Source organism: Anser anser (assembly GCF_964211835.1).
Source record: "Anser anser genome assembly, chromosome: 6".
NCBI lineage: Eukaryota > Metazoa > Chordata > Aves > Anseriformes > Anatidae > Anser > Anser anser.
This window is the reverse complement of record NC_139726.1, coordinates 4,647,935-4,669,025: the sequence shown is the minus strand read 5'-3', so window position 1 is coordinate 4,669,025 and position 21,091 is coordinate 4,647,935. Positions and strand designations below refer to the sequence as shown.

At 36.7% G+C, this 21,091-nt stretch overlaps 1 protein-coding gene across 5 annotated transcripts in view; it reads left to right on the top strand.

The window, feature by feature from the left end:
- The window catches only part of ARHGAP15 (Rho GTPase activating protein 15), a 332,393-nt gene that overhangs the window by 126,723 nt on the left and 184,579 nt on the right, over nucleotides 1-21,091 (top strand). The gene's annotated exons all lie outside the window — the stretch shown is intronic.

The window sequence follows — 21,091 nt, the reverse complement described above, 5'->3', positions numbered from 1 at the left end:
CTATATCATCAGCTGATGTAAATCAACGTAGCTGTAAAAGAATTTATAATCCTTCACAACAGTTGAAGATCCAGCCAACGATTCAGAAAAGAAAATGTTTAGCTTTTTTTTGTAGACATCAGGAAACTAAAGAGGCTCTCCAGGTGGGGAAGGAGAAACTTGATGGCAGGGAATAAAGGAGCAATACCAGGTAGACCAGCAAAGAAAACACGGCTCAATGGGCTCAGTAATCCTTGAATCTTATGGCACTAGTTTAATGAGATCTCTTCATCTTGAAATTAAAGTACAAGGAGTTTTTTACAGAGAACAGTATTCAATAACAAAATATTAAATGATAAACACAGATTGCTTAAAATCAGATGGGCCATTTTAAGAAAAAGCATTTTAGCTCATCATGATATGTAGCACCTTATTTAAATTAGGAGGTGTTAATTCTTAGCTTGAATAATATATTAATATAATATGTAAAGTGAATGGCATTGTTAATCACAGTCGCGCCTGGAACGACTTTGCTTCTGTGCACTGAATGTTAATTTTGCAAAACATTAATTTCAAAGATTTTGCAGCAGTGCTTTTGTAATTAAATATTAATGTCACATGTTATTGCAGTAGCATGTTTATGAAAGCCGGCAACACTTCAAGTCAACTCATTTGTTTTTATATTTATTCTTGTACATCTGCAATCCCTTCCATTTCACAATTTCAAAGTGAAGGCCATTTTGAATAGTCAATATGTGAACATTTTTCATTGTAAGCGTTTTTTAACATCCAACAGGGTAAATATTTAATGTTGTGTTTTTAGCTGGTATAATTTTTCAGAAAATTGGCTATAACTTTTAACAACTCAAAGGTACCTAAACTGTCTACATTTTTGGCATAAGTGATCTGAAAATAATATAGCAATAAACATGATGAAGCTGTGAAAAAATACTTTAAAAATTAGAAGCTTTTTTTCTGAAAGTTTGAGGTCCAAAAGTTGTAATTTCACAGCCAAGTGCTTTCCATTGTCATTTTATTACCTGCGGTGTTGTGACTTTGTATACATCTGAGTTGTTTGAGCAAGGGCAGGAATGACTTTCGAATAAGTTTTTTGAGTCGTGTGTTTGCATTTGTGCTGGATAATTCATGTCTGCAGTACATTGCTTAATGATTGTTTTTCAATATTTTAAAATAAACATTTTCTGTTTGTGCCCTAAGCCACCGCAGGAGCTCTGGGAGGATTCAGCCTCCAACATTTCCTATTAGGGCCAAATTATAAGGGCAACCAAGTTTGTCAGCTGCTTTTATTGAAGTGCATGCAGTATATATATGCCTGTATTGGTTTGCCCAGGTCTGTTTTGACCAATTTTCTATATCTCACGATCTTGCCTGTAGCTCTTCAAACCTGTGAATTACATTAGTCTAAAAAGAAAGTCATTCCCATTTCAGCATGTTTGGCAAGAAGAAATTTGTTTGAGGTATCATATTTTAAACTAGTCTTGCTCCCCCATCCTCCTTTAGGATAGATCCCCACTGTACAGCAAAACAATCTGGCAGAGCAAATTGTGAATTATAAAATATGTTATTTATTCTATCACAAAATATATGAACAATCAAGATGCATTGTTTAGTTATGGGCACATTTAATAGTTAAAAATTATATCTGCACCTGATGTTGCATGTTAACAGCTAATACCATTTGACAGTGATGAAATTAAAGGATGAAGAAGAGATACAAACTACATTTTACAAGCATGATGGGTCTCCAACAATGCCATTTAAATATTATTTGTCACTATTTAAAATGAACCTTTCCCCTTTAAGCTATGCCATTATGCTCATTTGTCCTGTCACCACTGACAGGCTCTATGACTCACACACAAAAATGGTCATTAGGTACTGCATCTTCATCTTATTTAAAAAAATAGAAAGCATTCTGATGCCTCTAAAAGCCTGTAATTATTTTCATCCGAGGAGATAGTGTTGCTTGGAAGGTAATTTAATAACCTTTTGCATGTACCTGGGGAATGCCTCTCTGGGGAACCAAGGTGCCGACATGCCATTCAGTCGTCAAAACATGACCTTTAATGGTTGCTTGGAGAGAAGTTAGCCTGGAACGTCGTACACAGCGCGATGCTAATTCTGCTCTCTAATGTATGCAAAATTTAGTTCTTGAGCAATGATCTTTGTAAGATGAATTAATATAGGTACTGCTCCAGGAAACAAAAGAAATTGCAGTTGTGAGAGCTTTTCCCCACCATGGTCTCTTGCTACATCGGTCGGAAGGAGCGCCCGAGCTGTCTGATTTTTGGGAAACGACAATAGCAACAACAAGACTGTACCTGGCAACATCTCCCAGAATTTCTGGGTTTAATTCCTGCTTTGGTGAGGAGTGCACGGTGTCTCTCGCAGGGAAACTGGGACAGTGGGCTGTGTGTTAGCTTTACAGGTTTGTCTTAGGCTGTGATGGCTGAACAATAAAATAGTGCAAATATAAACTACAAAAAAAAAAAGTACAATGACAGCTTGTAGCAAAATGAATACACGATGTGAGTGGCTTTGAAAAATGTCTAATGCAGCTACGGGGTTAAAGCAAAGAGTGTTGATTTTTATGTAGGAATAACATATGCCAAACACCTACAGGATATAGTAAATGAGGCACAGACTCTGTCCTGTGACATCTAGGTCCAGAAACTCTTTATTTTGGTGCACTGATATTAGATCCCACCCTAGTTAGAAATGCTGGGATTTCGACTCATACCCCTGACATGCCATCCGTCAATTTATTAGCACGCTGGTGCAGTAAGCCACTGAACAGGCTATATCAATTCGTTTAGTTTTTTTTTTTTCCTTTTTCCTTTTTTTTTTTTTTTTCCTTTAAAATGTCTGTAATCCTCAGCTCTGCTCTCTCAACCGGTCAACATTAAAGATTTATGTTGCACTTTTTTTTTTCATTGCCACACCTGAATATGGATTACTTAAATGGGCTGTAAATAATTCATATCTGGGAATAAGTTTCCATTACTGACCAATGTTGTAATTTAATATACTCTATTATGGGTTATACAATTTTAGATTGTTTTCTGTGTGCATTCAGCAGTCAGGCAGGCAACAGTTTAAGTAAAAAGGGCAAGATGTTTGTTCAGCTTATTTTCATGTTCAGTGCTGGACTGGAGAAAGTAAAATGCTAGTTTTAACAGCATTCTTTGTAGCTGTTCATGAAAATAAAAAATCTTAACCTGAATCAGCATAAAGAAAACTGAATGAGTAAAAGGAGGGGGGATATGTATTAATCTAGATTTATATTCACCGAGCAGATGTCAGGTTTTAATGTAAAATACAAACATATTTTTCAGTAACACAAAATGTATCCCCCTCTCAATATGTGTGCTGTTTTTTTTTTTTCTTCCCTTAACCAGTACTATTGCCTGTCACATGTGGTACTTGATAATTCTGTCAAAAGTACCTATAATAGAAGAGAACATATTTAGTAAGAACTTTTTGAATAAGGTTATGAGCTACAAATAGAAATACTCCAAAATGTTAAAGAGCATCATATTTTTAAAAACTGTCCATGTTCAAGTGTTTACACTTAAAAGAGATTTAAACAATTTAAGATTAAGTTGACTATAGTAAAAAAAAAATTAATAATAGATTAATACATGAAAATCTATGAAGTCACATAAGATAATGATTTAAAAAGGAATAATTTAAAAAGATGAATTAAAAAGTAGAATCAGAAAAGAAGGCCAACATAAACTAGGGAAAAACATGCTGTGAATAAAGTCTGTTAGATCTTGAAATAGGAGAACTGCTAAATAATGCATAGTTTTATTTTTCTATAATTTGCATAAACCTTAAGAGAGTATTTATTTGTGTAAAACTTGATGTATCGAGTAAGGAGAATTAAAAAAATGGCATTCATTTTGTTTTCATTTTGGTATTTAGGAAAAATATTCTGTTACATATGGACTACTTAGACCTAATCATCTGACTGAATGTGATGTGTTTCTTGAGCCAGGTTGGAAAGGGCTGGATTGAGAACAGTGCCCTGGTCTTGCTGCAGGCTATGCAGGTTGGCCCAAACTCTGCTGGGGAGCAGATGGTGAGCCAATGCTTGTAGTCACACTTACCTTCCTTGCTAAATCCATAATCCCTCACTGGACACGCAGCCAAGGCAGGCTTTGGAGGCAGAAAGGAGGTTACAATCTGGACTTGGGTATTGACTGCCAGAACTGAGAAAACAGCTCAGAAATTTCAAATGCTTAACAAGTTATCTGTCTTGTCCCTAAGCCAGTGCAGCATTTTTAAAAGTAATTAAGACATGATTGAAAATGTGTGTGCCATCTAAATACAAAAATCTTCAAAAATAATCAAAACCAATAATTAAAAGCCACATATAATATACTAGTTAGTGAAAAGAGACTTATTTAAACCGAACTTGATTTTCTTTTTAGTGCACAACGCTGTTGAATTTTTTTAAAGGATGCTTATATTCAGGATTGGGAAAGAAAAATATTTTTTTTCTAAGCCAGCCACTGTATGATACTAGTGTTGTTTTTTTCTGTTGTTGTTGTTGACGGTGGTGTTTGGTTTTTTTTAAAATATATATCTATATAAAATTTAAGCAAACAGTGATGATGATTAATTTAATTAATTATTTAATTAACTTCTTACTGAGTGAGTATTAGCCGTATTATTATTTATTAGAAGGTATCTAATATGTAATGATAAGCACAATGTTCATGCACAGGAAAAATAACAGTTGCTTATAATAGTCACAGCATGACTTGCCTTTCTAAATATTTAATCTCTCCTAAATCAAGACAGTGATCCTCAAAAATCTATAATTTCAAAAAATATTTAGTAAACAGCCAAATTGTGGTCAACTGCAGTAAAGGGTATGCCATCTGTTTAATGTAAATATCTGGTAAAAGGGAATGTCATATACAAAAGATTACAGAAACATAGTGAATATACACAAACCTTACTCTGTATGTCTGTGATTGTTTGTGTGTGTGATTTATGAAATTTGATTTATTTTTGCCCAAAGTGTACATGTGGACTGAGTCCGCGCGAGGTGAACCTTTGTACCAGGATGCAACACAGTATTTAGCCATGGACTTAATTTAAAGCACATGCATCACTGTATTAAATTTTGAGAGATTAAGCTCTTGCTAAGCATTTTATTAATAAAATAAAATATCTCTCATAAATCATTTATGGGTTCTATGAAACTTATCTATCATACCATTTAAAGATGTAAAGTAATTTTAAAAAGGAATAGTAATTACATAATCCATTTTAGTTGAAACACAGTTAAAGTTATATTCTGATCAAGCATAAAGACGTGCTTAATTTATGTAAACACCATACCCTTAACTCTGACCATTGGCCTCTTGGGATTTTCAATATATTTGTTTCTTCGTCCAAAAAACTGCATTATTCTAAAAGATATTGCTGTTTGGAAATACCAGTTAATGGATTAACCAAGTGACAGTTAAAATCACTTACATTTGAAAACATTCTTTATTTGTATTTGGAAAGAATAAGGGAGAAATATATAGCGTTGCTCGTTTGCAGTATATTAGAAGTGTGCATGTCCATTCACTTCTGTCAGAGCCCAATCACTGAATGCCAGTAATGGGTGCATACATAATGTTAACTTAATTGAAATTCCTTCTGAAAGATTTGTGCATATGAAATTGCACTGATACAGAGTAAGGCTTATTTTTAGGTTAGAATTAAGACTACTCTGTTGAATAAGACAACATGTATATATTTTATGTGGAATAAAAGGAAAGGGCCAGATTCTCAGCTGCTGTAAATGGACATAATGTATGTTTTCTGTGAGATTTATGAATGTCCTTAATATTAATTTCCTTGCCTTTAAGCACTTAGGTTTGTTAGTGATGCGATAAACAATGGCATTATTTTCACTTAGCTCCTTAGCTGATTTATGAAATGAAGGACTTTTGGGCTTCACATTTTTGCAGGTTCTCCCTTTTCCAGGGCCAGCACAGAGGGGCTGCCTACCTGGGGCCACCCGCGAACCTGCTCTCTATGTCTCCCTTACAATTTTTTTTTTCTTTGAATGCATGAGAAAAGAATGAAATTAGATTACTAAATGTGATGAACAAAAAGAGATTTCTATTCTTTCCTTGCCTTATTGGTGTGAATAATTAAATTTAAATTAATAGGATTATTTGCCAGAGTAAGGGTGTAAGAGAAAGGAGACTTTACCGATACCTATTGTAGCTAATTTTGCTAGGACCTGATTTGATTTAAACAACTCTGAATGAGGTCATTTAAATGGCTTTCCATCACAAATTTATTTCTGCCCCCAGTGCTTTCAGGTAGCTCCCCTTCATCCACGGGGAACTGCTTATAAGCACAGGGCCAAATTTGGCCCTGTGTTTTGATGTGATTGCTGCTTTCAAAGCAAGCTTGTGGGTATATTGTAATAAAGATTTTCTTTTAACACACGGCAGTCTTCAGAGCCTTGTCTGTCCAGAGCATTGTCAAACTATAGGCAATCACCTATTCTACAGTGATTTAATTTCCTTCAGTGTGTCTTTTTCATCCCCTGGGAAATGTGCAGTACGTCTATTTCTGCTGTGTTGCCCCCAGCATGCTTTGTGGCAAAGAATTCATTTTTTTTTTTTTTTATCAGTGTCTACCTCTGCTGTCAATAAATTACCCATGCCATCTCTTAGAGGACCTTCTGTCTTCCTTGCTGACCTCTTGGACTATATGTTCTTGAAAAATGTCTTTTTATTTATCTTTATCATCTTGTGCAATCTTCCTTTCATTCTCCACCTTTGCTTTTCTTATCATTTTTTTGCACTCTCAACTTCATCCTGTAATCTTTCCATTCCCCTCTGTATCTGATATTACATACCTCGCGCACCTCCCTTGATCATTCTGCACATCCTTGTTCAGACTAATTGGCCTTTTTAACTGCTGTTATAGTTGCTGCTGGATGGACAGCACACACACTCTTGTTGATTTATATTTAGAAGATTTTGAATTTACCATCCGCTTCCTTTTATTTCATTCCTTTGGCTCAGACATTTTCTTTTAATATTTCCAGAGGCAGGAGTAAATTTATTTTTGTCACTCATTTAGCTAATTCTGGGCAAATAGGGGCGATCTACCTAGCGTTTTTAGATGCCTATCTTTCTTGACAGTCCCTCTTTTGTTACTTAGAAAAGAAATCCAAAGGCTAATTCCTCTTTTGCTTGTAAGATGGTGAAAGTAAAACTGTGTCAGTTGTTCTCTTCGAAATAGAAAGCCATAGGGATCACGGTTTTTTTTCAGCCCCCCTTTTTGCAGATACTCCCCACCACGTGTCTACGGGCAATGCAGGGGATGGCCCTTTGGGATGTTAGGTTCACGTTGCATTACTGGGATTCTTTGCAGGTTCCCATTGCTGTTATGTCCTACACATTTCCAAAAAGGAGCAGGGTATTTCTCCATACCTAAGCTTGGGTTCAGTCATTGCTCTTGTATCTCTTCTTACTTTTTCTTGGTTTAAGGGGAAAATTTTGTGATTATTTCAAGGGTTTCCAGGGAGTTAGCAAATGGGGAAGTGTTTTTGTTGTCTTCTCCATCTTTTTGGGAACAGTCTTAGCATCACTTACTTTCCTGTTCTTTTGTGTTCAGGAATCTAGGAATAACTGTGACAGTTTTCAGTACCTCTCTATAGCACTATTTTTACTCAGCCTCGAAAACAGGATTATGTTGCCCATTTCTTTAAGTTTCTCTAATTCTAACCTTTTTTTTCTATTCACCAGTAGTCATTAAAAGACTTCTGATCTCACAGTGATCATAGTAACCAGGGATTAGTAGAAAGTATCTACCTGAATCCCGAATTCTTTCATTTCTTCTCTCCATGGATAAAAATAATTTCTCTATGATACTTTCAGAATCCCTCATTGCATAAATTAAAAAAAAAAAAAAAAGTTGAAAGGTTAAAATTGACTTGGTGCCAAGTTATTGCATTAGACAGCAGATTCCATTTACTTATTTATCTGTTATTTCTATGTTTTTAAACATTTTGGCATGATTTCCATATTGTGATTCTTGCATGCTGCACATTCAGACTGTCAGCCTTTGATTCCCCCCAAGGAGATGTAAGAAGAGGTCTCATTTCAGACTTGGACGTTTTTATCTGATTGTTTTTTTGCAAAAGGCTAGGGGAAAGTTTAGGAAGGATTTTTAAGTTTGATTGACAAAGTGAATTCCTAAAAGTGATATATCAGCACAGGACTCAATAAGCCAGGACACATACTACTAACAGAGAAGAAATGGTTTTATATATTATTCACCAATCTCCAGGGTTTCTATGCCAGTCAGAGTTGGCTTACTTCCCATATATATTATTAAATGTTTTACAGTTCAGCATGCATACAAAAGGAGTAAATGATGTGATACATACAGTTTAACCTACATATGGAATAACTTAAAATTATTTATCACAGAGTATGGATTACATAAACCAATAAGGCATATACAGATAGAGAAATAGCACAGGTTATTATGAATCTCTTCTCAACATTTCACCAACTTTCTGTAAGTGCCTCCATTACCAACCTTCTTCTTCATTTTTTATTTTTATTTTTTGGAAGCAAAATGATCAGTATAAGCAAGCTAGGCAGAAGATACATTGAGCATTTATTAGTGGTTTGACCACGGAGAAGCAGAGGTCAGGGTAGATATGCAGGGAAATAACCTCAAAAGGTAACGTGTGGTTTGGTGCACGCATGGTTCCTTTAGGAAAATCACAGTAACATAAAACTGAAGGTGGTAATGCACAGGTCTTCCTGCTACGTCACTGATTTGCCTGCTGAAATGACTGAAGTGTTCCTGGTTATAGGTTGGAACAGTCCAGCAGGTTGGCCTGGATAATCCCACCCTCCAGGCAGACAACAGATCTGCAACGTTACCTTGACGCCCCTTGTAGTTTATACCAGCCAGTGGGATTCAAAGTCATCTCTGAATTACTGTCTGTCCTCTAGCAGGTAACCTGCTCAGTGTTTGGCATCTGTGGATGCAGGAGCAGCAAGCTTGATGTGATTGTTTGTATACATTAGGTCAGGATTACTTAAATACAGAACAGCCCTACTTTAAGTAATTTTTATAAACAGTTTGCTTGCAGTTTTGGAAGACAACACATCATTGTTTCTTCATTGAGACTGTTCCTGTTTTCTGGATGCTAACAAAAAAGTATAGGAAAAATAGTTCTGCAAGTCAATGCGTATTATGTATTTTAAATGTTCTGGGTTGAGGACGCCTTTATGTATTAAAATGCAAAGGAAAAAAAATATTTTTTAGCTAAGAAAGGTATTTTTAACTGTTTTTGTCACTAAAAACTAATTATTCCCAAGCTACTGAGAGGCAGAATTCTTTAAAAGTTTTAAGTCAAAACCACAATTATATATGGAAGGAGATAATGAAGAAAAAGTACTTAATTAATGTGGGTAATAGCTATGATCACATCCTATTTCTTTAGATTCATATTATCACAGTCTGATACAAAATGACATACTTCAGCAAAATCAATAAAATGAGCCAAAAGTTAAAGAGAGAGAAACATATGTATATCAGCACATTTTGTCTGACTATTTTACATCAGAAAAATCTAATAAAAATCTGAAAAGGAAGATTTTTTTCTTTACTTAAACTAGGAACTTAAAATGTTTTTTAATGTCTGGCATGACTTCTAAGTGCAAACAATGATATTATTGAATTATAAAAGATATGCAATTCAAATAATTTCTATATGCGTGTTCACAATTCCACTGCTGGTTGAGTAGCTGTATATGATGAAGGTGGAGGTTCATATTTATCACATGCCTGTTCCTTTCAGGAGTTGCCCTGCTCCTTTTGTTTACAGAGTGCAGAAAGAAATCACGTTCCACATTTTAGTCAATTTGGTTCTTCAGTAATTGACCATGATTACAGTCCAGCTTCAGTGGAAGACATATTAGGAGTCCCGTTAATTTAAAGGGTATTACTGTAGAGTAAAAGTTCCATTTACAATTAAATCTTTGTTGGATCTTTTAGGATCTATAGTCTGTAATAGATTCCAAAAACTTGATTTTCTATCATCTTTTTTTTTTTTGGCAATCAAAATAAGTATGGAGTTTATAGCAAGGTTAGTAGAACTTGGCATTAATCTGAGTCCCAAGGGGAAGAATGTACATGAAGAACTAGGCTCTTTCATACACAGATAAGATCCTTCCCATTCCTTTCTCAATTACAACACGGGCCTTATAATATAGCCCCTTAAAATATCCTCTTTTTAATTTCCTTCTCTGCGTCTTTTAATTAAATTAGACAATCCTGTTTCATTAGGCTAGAAAAAGTCGTGAATACTTGGAGCTTTATAGTAACAAAGAGGTAAATATGCAAAGTCTTGCTATTAGCATTGAACAAACTTCATCTGTATGAAATCTGTCCACAAGTAAGGTTAATGGGAAACAATACTAATATAACCATAATTGAAGGTATTAATAGTGCAATTTAAACAATTTATTTCTAAATTAAGTCCATTCTGGAATTCTTTCTGGTAATACTGAGTAACAGCAACATGCCATTTTAATTTGCTTGATCCATCTTGGTATCTACTCCCTCAGCAACCTTGTGGAAAGGTCTGCCCCTTCAGTCGAGATTTAATTCAGGTTATTGACTTTGATTTATATATTTGTATGTAATTTTAAAGTACTTTTCTCTAGATCTCAGAAATATGGAATAGAATCCTATAGCTTATGCAGACAAGAATTTCACATGCAGAAATGAAACAAGAGATTCCATCTACATTTCTATAATAATAGTTTCTTGGCTAAAAACATATATCCTGTTCGATAAGAGTACAACTGGGATGTTATGGTGATGTAACCCTTATTATAAATCTGATGCAAGGCAAATACCTGAACCAGTTCCTAATCATGGGCCTTAAACAGAGCTTTCCCGGGACCGATTGGTCTCTGCAGTCTCTTTCACTGGCTCAACCAGCAATAGATGACTATCCAGTCATATCTTCATCTCATTCAAGAATTGAATGCTGAATTCACTTGCAGTCAAGTGGATTAATATAATCATTGGCGTCATCAGACTACTTTACTTAATTCACCAGCATCATCTCATTGTAAATGATGCTGAGTGGTGGTTCTAATTTCTGCTCCTAGATGTTGTAGGAAAACCCTTAAAATGAGGTGCAAATGCTGTATTTTTATTCTGTGTTCTTTATTGTGTATCACAGTTGCTACAGTAACATGGTGCTGAAGCCTGCAGGAGTTGTGTGGAACTTTATGAATAGAAATAGGGTGAATGAATAGAAATTTAGATATGGCAAATTGGCTTGAAAGGGGTACGTATCCAGGGGCCAAAATCATGAGTTTTGAATAATGCTGAAAGGCAGAAATCTGTGACCAGTGCCTCTTCACAATTCCTACCGCCACACGTGTAGTAGCTGTGGTCTGGCCATGTCACAGGTCCTGCTCTAGTGTATGGCAAGATGAAGTACGATATGTGTTTCTATCATGTTAATATCGAGGCAAAGGTTGTATTTCACGCTTGATCTTTGTTTAGGTGATCTAGATTAAGTCAGGCAATTAGAGACTCCAATCAGGAAAAGCCTGAGTAGGAGCTTAATTAACACTGCCCTTATTCAAAGGTTTTTCTAAAACACCTTGGTAAAACCCACAGACTTCATAATGCTTGTTGCTGGGCAGCTCTAAGTATTGTCCTCCAGACCAGGAGGAAAAAGACCCTACAAACAAAGCAGAAACAACTCATTTTTATTGTGATATTAATGTATTTTTATATCCTTCATTTTACTCTGATCGGCTACAAAGGAAGAAAATAAGCGTCACAAGCATTAATGTCCGTACTTACATATAAGTTGAAAATACAGAATATGCAAAGGCTTTGTGTTATGCAGGCTGCAAAGGTGGGAAGAAACTTTGAATAACTTGATGGATTCCTTACAGAATTAATCAATTTAAGAAGATTTTATAGTGAACAAACTGTAAAGGCACTGTGAATAAGCATTCACAAGTAAAATGTTATATTGGTTTTAATCATGGGAATTTTCATCTTGAAAAGGATTTTGCTATTTGTTAATTGAAGATTATATATTACTAAAAAACATTTGTGGATTATTATAGTCAGTTATTTTATTAATGATTCTTACCTGCTTGCATCCTTCAGGCAACCTCTAATGAAGTTTTTTTGTTGTTGTCTTTGTTATTTTCTTTTCAAGAAAAATTGGGTGCCTGTATCAGTATTCCCAGAGAAGCATTGCTCTGGTAACATGAAACAAAGGGATGTAAGCTCTTAAATACGTTAAAAGGTTTCAAGGCCCTTTCTTTCCTAATTATGAAAAAGAAAAGAACTGACAGTGGCATGCCAAGGGGAATGGAGGAGTGAAGACCAGTAACACAAAAGACAGATTTTATTTGCAGACTTGAGCTGAAAAAATGGTTATGAAACCTTGAGTCATGATGCATAAAGAAGCCAGCATGACCTAGAAATAGTCATCACAGAGATATGACACTTAGGTGTTGCTTAAACTGTAAGACACAATACTGCTGGGAGATCCATATATTGCATCGTAGAAGACCACTAGGTAGACCCAAGAGCCTTTCTTTTCTTTGAACAGTGCTTGATCATATGGCAGAAGGACTATTAGTACTAAAATAAATGACATTTATATTTAAAGAGCCCCCCCACCTTTTTTTTTTTTTTTTAATGTAGCTTTACTGAGCAGTTGGGACCATATTGTAAGAAGTACAAGCGCTTTAAGTCCCTTTTGATTTCTTTACCATTTCATGCAGAAGTATTTGTAATCAAATCCCTATAATTAAGAAAACAAAGGTGTCACTCACTGCATGCCCTCTGAGGATCTTATGGGCAAAAGGAGCTTAGGAAGGCATCAGGAGAACACAGAGCAAGAGAGCTGCAGCACTCTGCATCCCAAAGCAGGGATGACACCTTTATGCTTTATTTACCTGGTGCTGTGTGGAGGGAGTTGGAGAGAAGAGTTTTTGTTCTTCAGCAGAACGGGGATGAAAATAACTTCCATGTTGTTTTGAACGGAACAAGAACAAATACACTAGTAAGGCAGCTGTCTTCTCCTCTGAGTGGACCTCATACTTGCAGAGATATTGTGGAGACAATATAACCTCTCATTATAGCAATAGTTGAGAAGTCTGAATGCATTTTTTCCAGCCTTGCTTCCCCCCCTGTGTTTCTTTGTCTTTACTTCATCGGTCACTTCATGTTTTCTATTAATTTGCTCTAATCCTGATTTTTCTACGTATAGTTAGTTTCTCATCTGGCTCCCATTCTTCTGCTACTCAGTGGTTACTTGTGTGGCAAATGAGCAAAAAAACTTGGCAGTTGTTGCTGGGGTTAATGTGGAAAAACAAATCCCAAGTAATGCCAGTGTGGATTTACTTCTCATTCTTAATGGCACCAGCAGATGTTTGAGGAATCCTAGACTTCCTGAGTGCCTCCATCACGCAGCTGGCACTGCTTGGCGAGGTCCTGCCGGCGGGGGACGTGTGTGCTGTATACTTACACTTTGATTTACGGACACTTCTGTCTCTCTGGACAGGGATCCTTTTCACCCTTCTCACCCACAGTCCTCTGCCGCATCCCGTCGTGTCAGGCTTATTGCTTTTGTCACTCCTCCCGCCCCTCACGACAGCCACCTTGAACGGGTTCCAGTTCCAGTAAAACTCTCAACACCTCTCTCTTCGCTGGGACCTCGGACCATTTCCCTGAGCATCAGGCATCTTGGGCACATGGGAATGAGCATATTTAGCATTTTCCATGTGTGTGATCCAAAGATGCAACTTCCAATCTTCTTTATCTCATAGTAACATAGATAATATTATATTGGATTATCTGCTTGCTCATCTCTAGTGGTGTGGACTATCTCTTTTGATACTGGCAGCCCAAAATATGTCCTCAGTAATGGCTGATATTGCTGAACGTAAAATTAACATTCAGGAAACACGCAGTATGATACAGCCAACTTTTAATGCACATTATCAGATGAAACAAGGAGCAAGTGTTATGTGATGAACTAGCACTCAGCTGCCCATTACAAATGCCCTGTGGTTTCTGCCAGGACACAGAGCCTATTTTGCGACTCTTTGAGATATTTTGATTTCCATGACAAGTCCTTTATCTTGTGATACCCGGGATAAAAACCATCTTGGTACTTTACCTTTTCTTCACAGGGAAATCACTCTCTGATATCTGCTTTAGATGCTGACTGCTTTAGACACTGGTAGGTTGTTTTTGTTTTGTTGTTGTTGTTTTTATTTTTTTATTATTTTTTTTTTTAAGAGTAGCCCTTAGTGGCACTAAATTTAACAACTAACAACAGTGTGTGCCTCACACTTGATACTTCAGGCTATGGTGACAGCTTTTAGCAATTTGGAAGATCCCATGGGACGCAGAGTGGCACTGGCTGCTGTCTTCTTTGTTTGCATTTACTTTTCTGCTTTGTCAATTTGTTCTGTAGTTGCATAAGTAAATTCAGAGATCCACATTTAACCAAAACGAAGTAGTCATCCCTCCCACTCCTTAAAATAACCTCCCCAACAATAAGCCCATTTACTGATAATAATCTTGAGCGGTGGTGGGAACGTATTTGAAATTCTAAAATGAGAAAGAAAGAAAGAAGGGAAAATATAGATATCCAGCACTGCTTGGAAGATGTGACTATAGTAACACAGTCACTCAGGGTTATTTTTCCTCTTCTTTTAACTTACAGTGCTTAAGGCACCCTCCAAGGGCCTTGAGAAAGTGGTGTGATGCTCTTCTCACACATGCTCTTCAACAGCCCTTTTACTACAATCAATCATTGAAAAATATTTTTTGTGATTCAGTCTAATGCTTGGAGGGAGTTGCAGTGATAGACAAGGCTATTGGCACTTGGAAAATATTAAATTGAGTACTCGTAGGAAAGCTCAGAAATAATGGATAGGCATGGATTTTTATTTTTATTTTTTTTCATATTTTTGTACACACAAAGGCAGAGAATATGCAATGTGGAATAGGTGCAAGAAAGTTTTTCTTTCCTGTACATTTTTCTGTTAAGGTATTTGCTGTCACCAGTGTTTGTTAACCATTTGGTTAAAGGTAAAACAACTTAAAGGTTAAAGATCAAACAATGTGTATCTTAAACCATCCTGTACATTGGCTATGGAGTAATTGGCCAGAGGGAGCTAAGCACTGAAACTCTGTAAAAGAAACCTGGGAGAATTTTTTGAATCTTTGATAGTGCAAAGGGATTTTTGGTACCCAGAGTATGGGTCAGTGACTGAAGGGCATTGCAAAGACCTTCTTATTGCACGTTCTTTTAATTATCTACTACCAGAATTCATCATCCATTCACTACAAAGTTAAATTTGAAGCTAAATAGTGAAAAAGATTTGTTTATGTGGAGATGTGGGAAACCTGCCTAGTCCTATTGGCTTGTCTCTTTAGTTTTTGCAATCTTTCCTGAGTGCTTATATACAAATATCCAAAATATGGCATTGCCTATTGTTTCCTCCTGTAGGACATCACACAACCATTAAGGGGTGCTGAGAAAACAGCTTCTTTTCTTTCTTAAGTACAGTGACTTTAGTCAGGAGAGGCCTTTTTAACCTGTGCATGGACTGCTTGTGTTCTGTCATGGTCTCTTTCCACTTTCCCCTTTCCCTTTCTCTTTTTACTACCCCCTTTCTCCTTTCAATACAGTGATAATACAGGTCCCAGGGGGTTGCAATTTGAAATAAACCATTTCTGATACTGCCAGCTAGGGAGATGAGGAAAGCAATAGTATAATTGGCTGAAGCTGGTGGGGGAAGTCAAACACAAAGTGTTGGTTCATCTCCAGGAAGTGGGAGACTGTGCAAGGAGGATATCGAGGACTGGAACACCCTGGGCTGGATGCCTTGGGTGACAGCTTCCAAGCAGAGGGAGCTGCCAAATGTAGGAGGTGAGGATGTTATGTGCATAATCTCTCCTCTTCCTTAGCAGCTATGCACTTTCCTGCCCTAGAGCTGGAAGAATTGGTTTTCCTTTCTGCTGCAAGCAGACCTTTTCAAGTAGATAATCTACTAGAACTCAAAAAGAAAGGAAGAGGAAAAAAAAAAAAAAACAGCAACAAACACATGCAAATGGACTAAGTTAGAATTGCATATCCCATCTGCTTCATTCATTTTTAGAATAAGGTTTTCATACCTTGTATTTCTCTTTTCTTATTAGAAGAAATAGCACTGCATTGTTGGCTACCTCAGTACTAGAGACAAACTAAATAACTATCCTGAGCACATGGAAAGTAAAATTTGAGGAAACAAACCTAGTGCTGCCAGAAATATCTTTTGTCTGTCTAAGAAACAGAAGACGAACTCTTAACCTGTTTCTTCACTATGGGAAATGGTTCAAGATTTATTGGCCATTATGCTGTAACCTTGTACCACCAGAGGTCTGGAAACCCTGTGACCACAAATGGATGCAGCAGCATGTTTCTGAACAAATAAGGTTCAGTACCTTGCAGCAGCAACAGAAGATCCTCAGGGTACAGCTGTAGCAAACCATTAGTAATTAACTGGAGGAGGACTGTGTTTATTGTAAAGGACCTGGGAATCTTAGCTGATGTAGGTTAAATACAAGCTTGTGGTGTGCTCACGCTGTGAATTCAGCACACTGTCTGTCTACTGAGCTACCTGGGGAGGAGCATGGGAGGTTATCATCTCTGCCCTGCCTAGGGTGGTAGGGCCACATCGGAGGTGTGCTGCCCAGGTTGGGCCCCCAGGTCTGGCCCCCAGGTCGAGTGGGTCATGGAGAAGTGTGAGAAGGTCCAGACAAGGCAAGTGGGTGCCTAGGAGAGAAGAGCCCGAAAGAAGAGGTGGAGGGCAAGAGGCTTGAATAGTGTAATGAAGAGGATATTAAGGAAAGTTGCAAAGACAGATCAATGAACGTGTCAGTAGCTGCTGATTAGACAGTCACCACAAATTACTTCTTGGGAGGCTCAGATTGGACAGCAGGAAAAATATTTTAGAAAGAATATAGTACAACACCAGAACAGGGGCCTTGAGTGGTTGCAGCATCTCTACACTTGGCAGTTTTCATGACTCAGCTAGACAAAATCACAGGTGACCTCATTTAGCATTGGCAATACTTGAAGTGGTAGATTGGACAAGCCCACTTCCAGAGTTCCCTTCTGATCAACACTTCTGTTATTTTGTGTTAATTTATGTAAGGTTTGAGATGTGTGTCTTTCTGGTATTCAAGGAAAATGTGGCTCTGGTTGATGCACTTTATAGTTGTCAGGTATTGTACACACCCTTACAGTGCTGTTTGATTGGGGGTTTCTTCAATTTTTATCCTAAAGTATTGAGGGGGAGGGGAGAGAAATCAGTTACTAATTTATAGAAATAAGTGATTTTTTAACCATATGGATTCAATTTTGGTAACTGATATTCTGTAAATAAAACAAACTTAGCTTTCTTCAGATTAATACTGTTTTGGCCACTGCCAGATTCAGCCAGTTCAACTTTTGCAAACCATCAATCATCTTTTACTAGTTTTTAATAATTTAACACATTTCATATGTATTATTTTGGCCAAAAAGAAGTTTGGCTTGAAATTTCTTAAGAAATATAGTTGTCCCTGGAAAGGATCACATATCAGTCTTTTACTTAGAGCAGAACATAGATTGCATTCTTATTGAGCAAAATCTGTTGGGTGGATAAAGAAAAGTAGTTAATATATTTATGGTGGGGGTTGTTGCCCCCAGTCTTCCAGAAAAGGTTGGTCTATCAACTAAAAGCATCTCCTACCTGAATATAATTGGCAGTAGGGCAATATGAACCACTGAATAAATACTGAGGGGTAATAATTCTTTGTATGATCTGGGTATACACTGGAAAAGACCAAGAGCAGATTATTGATCGGGATTTAGATTATGGATTTAAGTATCAGACATAAATATTTCAGTTAAGTTTTCTTAAAGAAAAGCAATCAAGCCTCTTAATGAATTTATCAGTTATCAAAGTATGTCTTTGAAGTTTTCAATAAAATGGTACGTACTTTCTACAATGTATTTTTCAAATGGGCTTGGAATGTCTGATTACTACAAATTATCCATATGTATGTAGGATTTGTGTCAGTGCTCCTTATGCCACTGGAGAATGGATTTCCATTGAGTTTTCCCCCGTGGAAATTGTGATTCCGAGTTCCACCATTATTTTTATTTTAAGATAAAATTAGCTATGTTATTATATAGCTTCAAAACTATAGTGTGCTCAAGCATCAGTAGCAGATCTGATTGTTCTATTAATTTTATTATTCTCTAATTAACAGCCAGAGCAGGTTAATAAAGCAGATTTTCTGTATACTTGTTCATTGGGACTCTCCAATATTGCTAAGCTAGCATCTTGTTCATAGGCCAGTTTATGGCTCAGCATAGAACTAAAATGGTTTCCTTAAAACACGCATGCTGTAATTCACATCATCTTGGAGGGGATGAGTTGCACTTGAGCTGTATTTCAATCTTTTAAAAATTGCGAAACCACTGAGCTCCCAGTATGTAGGTGGTACAACATCTGTGTGTTGACATGTGAGGCATCTTTAAAGCTAAGCAAGGTGGAATTCATTGCCTTTGAGTTTTTTGTTTTGTTGTTGTTGTTGTTTTTTCATTTGAAAGATTGTAAATTAATGCAGATGATTTTTTTTTCCTGTAAAACTGCACACTAATTCTAGCCTGAGAAAATTATATGAGATGATACTGAATCTTAAAAAAAAATCAGTAATAAAAACTCTCCAGTTACTTTTCCCTGTGCATATGATAGGATAAAACAGAGTGAAAAGAAGCACAGTCTCCTGATTTTTCATATGCAAGAGCAATGTTTGTGCCTGACGCAGTTAAATAAGCTCAAGGACTTACATGCACTACAATGGAATTAGTGATTATCTATTTGTTTGTTTTTCTGTTTTTAATAAAAGTAAATAGTGTTGCAGAAGATCTTCTTTTACTTTACTGCAGTAGACTCAGCTAAGTAACTGTCATGAATATCAATGGAAATTGTGGCTTTAATTCACTGGGTATCTCAAGGAAAGCAGGTGCCATCCAATAGCCCATGTATTGTCAGATGTCCAGCGCCTGGAAATTAAATGAGTTTTGCTTTTACGAACACCCACAGTAACCAAGTTGATTTAGGTGCCCAAAGGGAAATTCTGTTGCAAAAATACCAAGAGACACCAAGTAAATTTCATAAAGCAGTGATGCTATGATAATTTTTCCTACTTTTCGTCTGCTGATTTCAAATCTCTTTTAGTGGTGATTAAAAGTTTTCATCTTTTGATTACAATGAAAAGATAACCTGGTTTCTATTGGAAAAGTGTCAATATTGTGAAATCTACTACAATCTCAATGGCAAGTCAAAATCAACCTCTTGAGCCTATAAGGTGAATTTCTCCAGGTTCTTATTTAAACCTGTTTACAGTGTGCTGGAGGTGAAGCTTGTATTGCCTTTCTCTTCTCTATGCTTACTTAGTGAACAAATGGAGGGTATTATGCTGAAAGGTTCACGTTCTAGGACCTTTTTAAAAAAAGGCATTGTGCTTTTGTTAAACTTCAGTAAAAGACTCGCACCTTTCACCTTACTTTTTCAGCCATGGAAGTTTGGCGCATACCTTTCAAAATGTGTGATGCCTCGCCTGTTTTCCTCCATCAAATTCTTCTTCACCGATCATGCTAACTGCACCGTTCGAGCTTCTGCTTAATTGTTCTTTTTAGATAAGCACATTTTACTGTATCCAAGTGCATTACTAACAAGCCACAGGTCTGCACCAGATGGGCAGGTGAAAAAGTGATTATGAGGTGTGTGATGATGGTTCTGTATCCATAATACATTCATCCCAAGGTTCACTCGCGCATCTGTTATGTATGTTGTTTTTCTTTTTTACTAGTACCCTTAGAGATATTTAAGCAGGTGATTCTCTACAACTAAAAGACGATAAAAGAGAAAAAAGTGAACAAGGGGTCTTTAAGGTGGCACTGCAAAGGCAGTGAGACACGCATATTGCTGGTATATGCCCCTCAGTAGCTCATATAAGATTCAAATGAATATAACAGTGTAATCATTTTCATTAGCAGGTTTTGAATTGATACTTGCTTGCATATTAATGCTGATTACCGAGTCTTGAATTTATCAGGGTGTAGCTAAACTGGCTGGTGCCGTTTAGAAGGGAATGAGGTGGGAAGCACGACCTTGCTTTCTCTCCAGTTTACAAAAGACTGGGAGGGCTGGCAAGCCCAGACCCGATCCAGGTGTTTGAATTCCCCAAATATTCATCTGTGCTTCAACTTTCGAATGTCATGTGTCTGGAGAGGGCATTTTAATGGAATGCTTCCCTCCTCAAAGCAGACATAGCCCAAGATTTTAGGAGAAAAAATAAAAAATCTATTGATTTTTAAGGTGTTTTTAATTAAGTTGTGGCTGATAAGCAGCTTGGTGTAAGGCTGCTTCTTTTATGTCCCCGTGTCAGTTATTCATTTGTTTTTATAAAACAACTTTGCAGAAGCGTTAGCGGTGTCTTTGTTTAGTACCAATTACAAAAAAGATTTCATGCAACTGAGATGTTTTCATTTAAAAACATGGAGATAACGCATGCAAATTCTTTATTGAAAATGGGGAAAAGCAGTAAGGTATCCTTGGTTAACTTTTTAGTTATTTAAAAGTAGCTTGTTGGAGATTGAATATTTCTATGTTTCACTAGAGCTTTTAAATATAAAAGAGATATGAGACTATATCTGACACCATCAGGCATATTATATTAAAATTTATGAACAACTTCATCAAAAACCACTTTCCTTCTCCTGCATAGAGACAGATTTGTTCTGACATAAACGTTACATGGCTGGTTGCAGCCTCAGATTAATGCGAAGACCCTGGCGATTCCTTTTAGACGTTATTTTATGAAATAATACCTGTCAGCTGCTGCCTGATCCCAGAAAAGGGGGCAGGTTTTCCAGGTCATCCTGCCATCTGTCAGCTCCTGCTCATCTGTCCCTCCACATTACCACCTGATCTGTGCT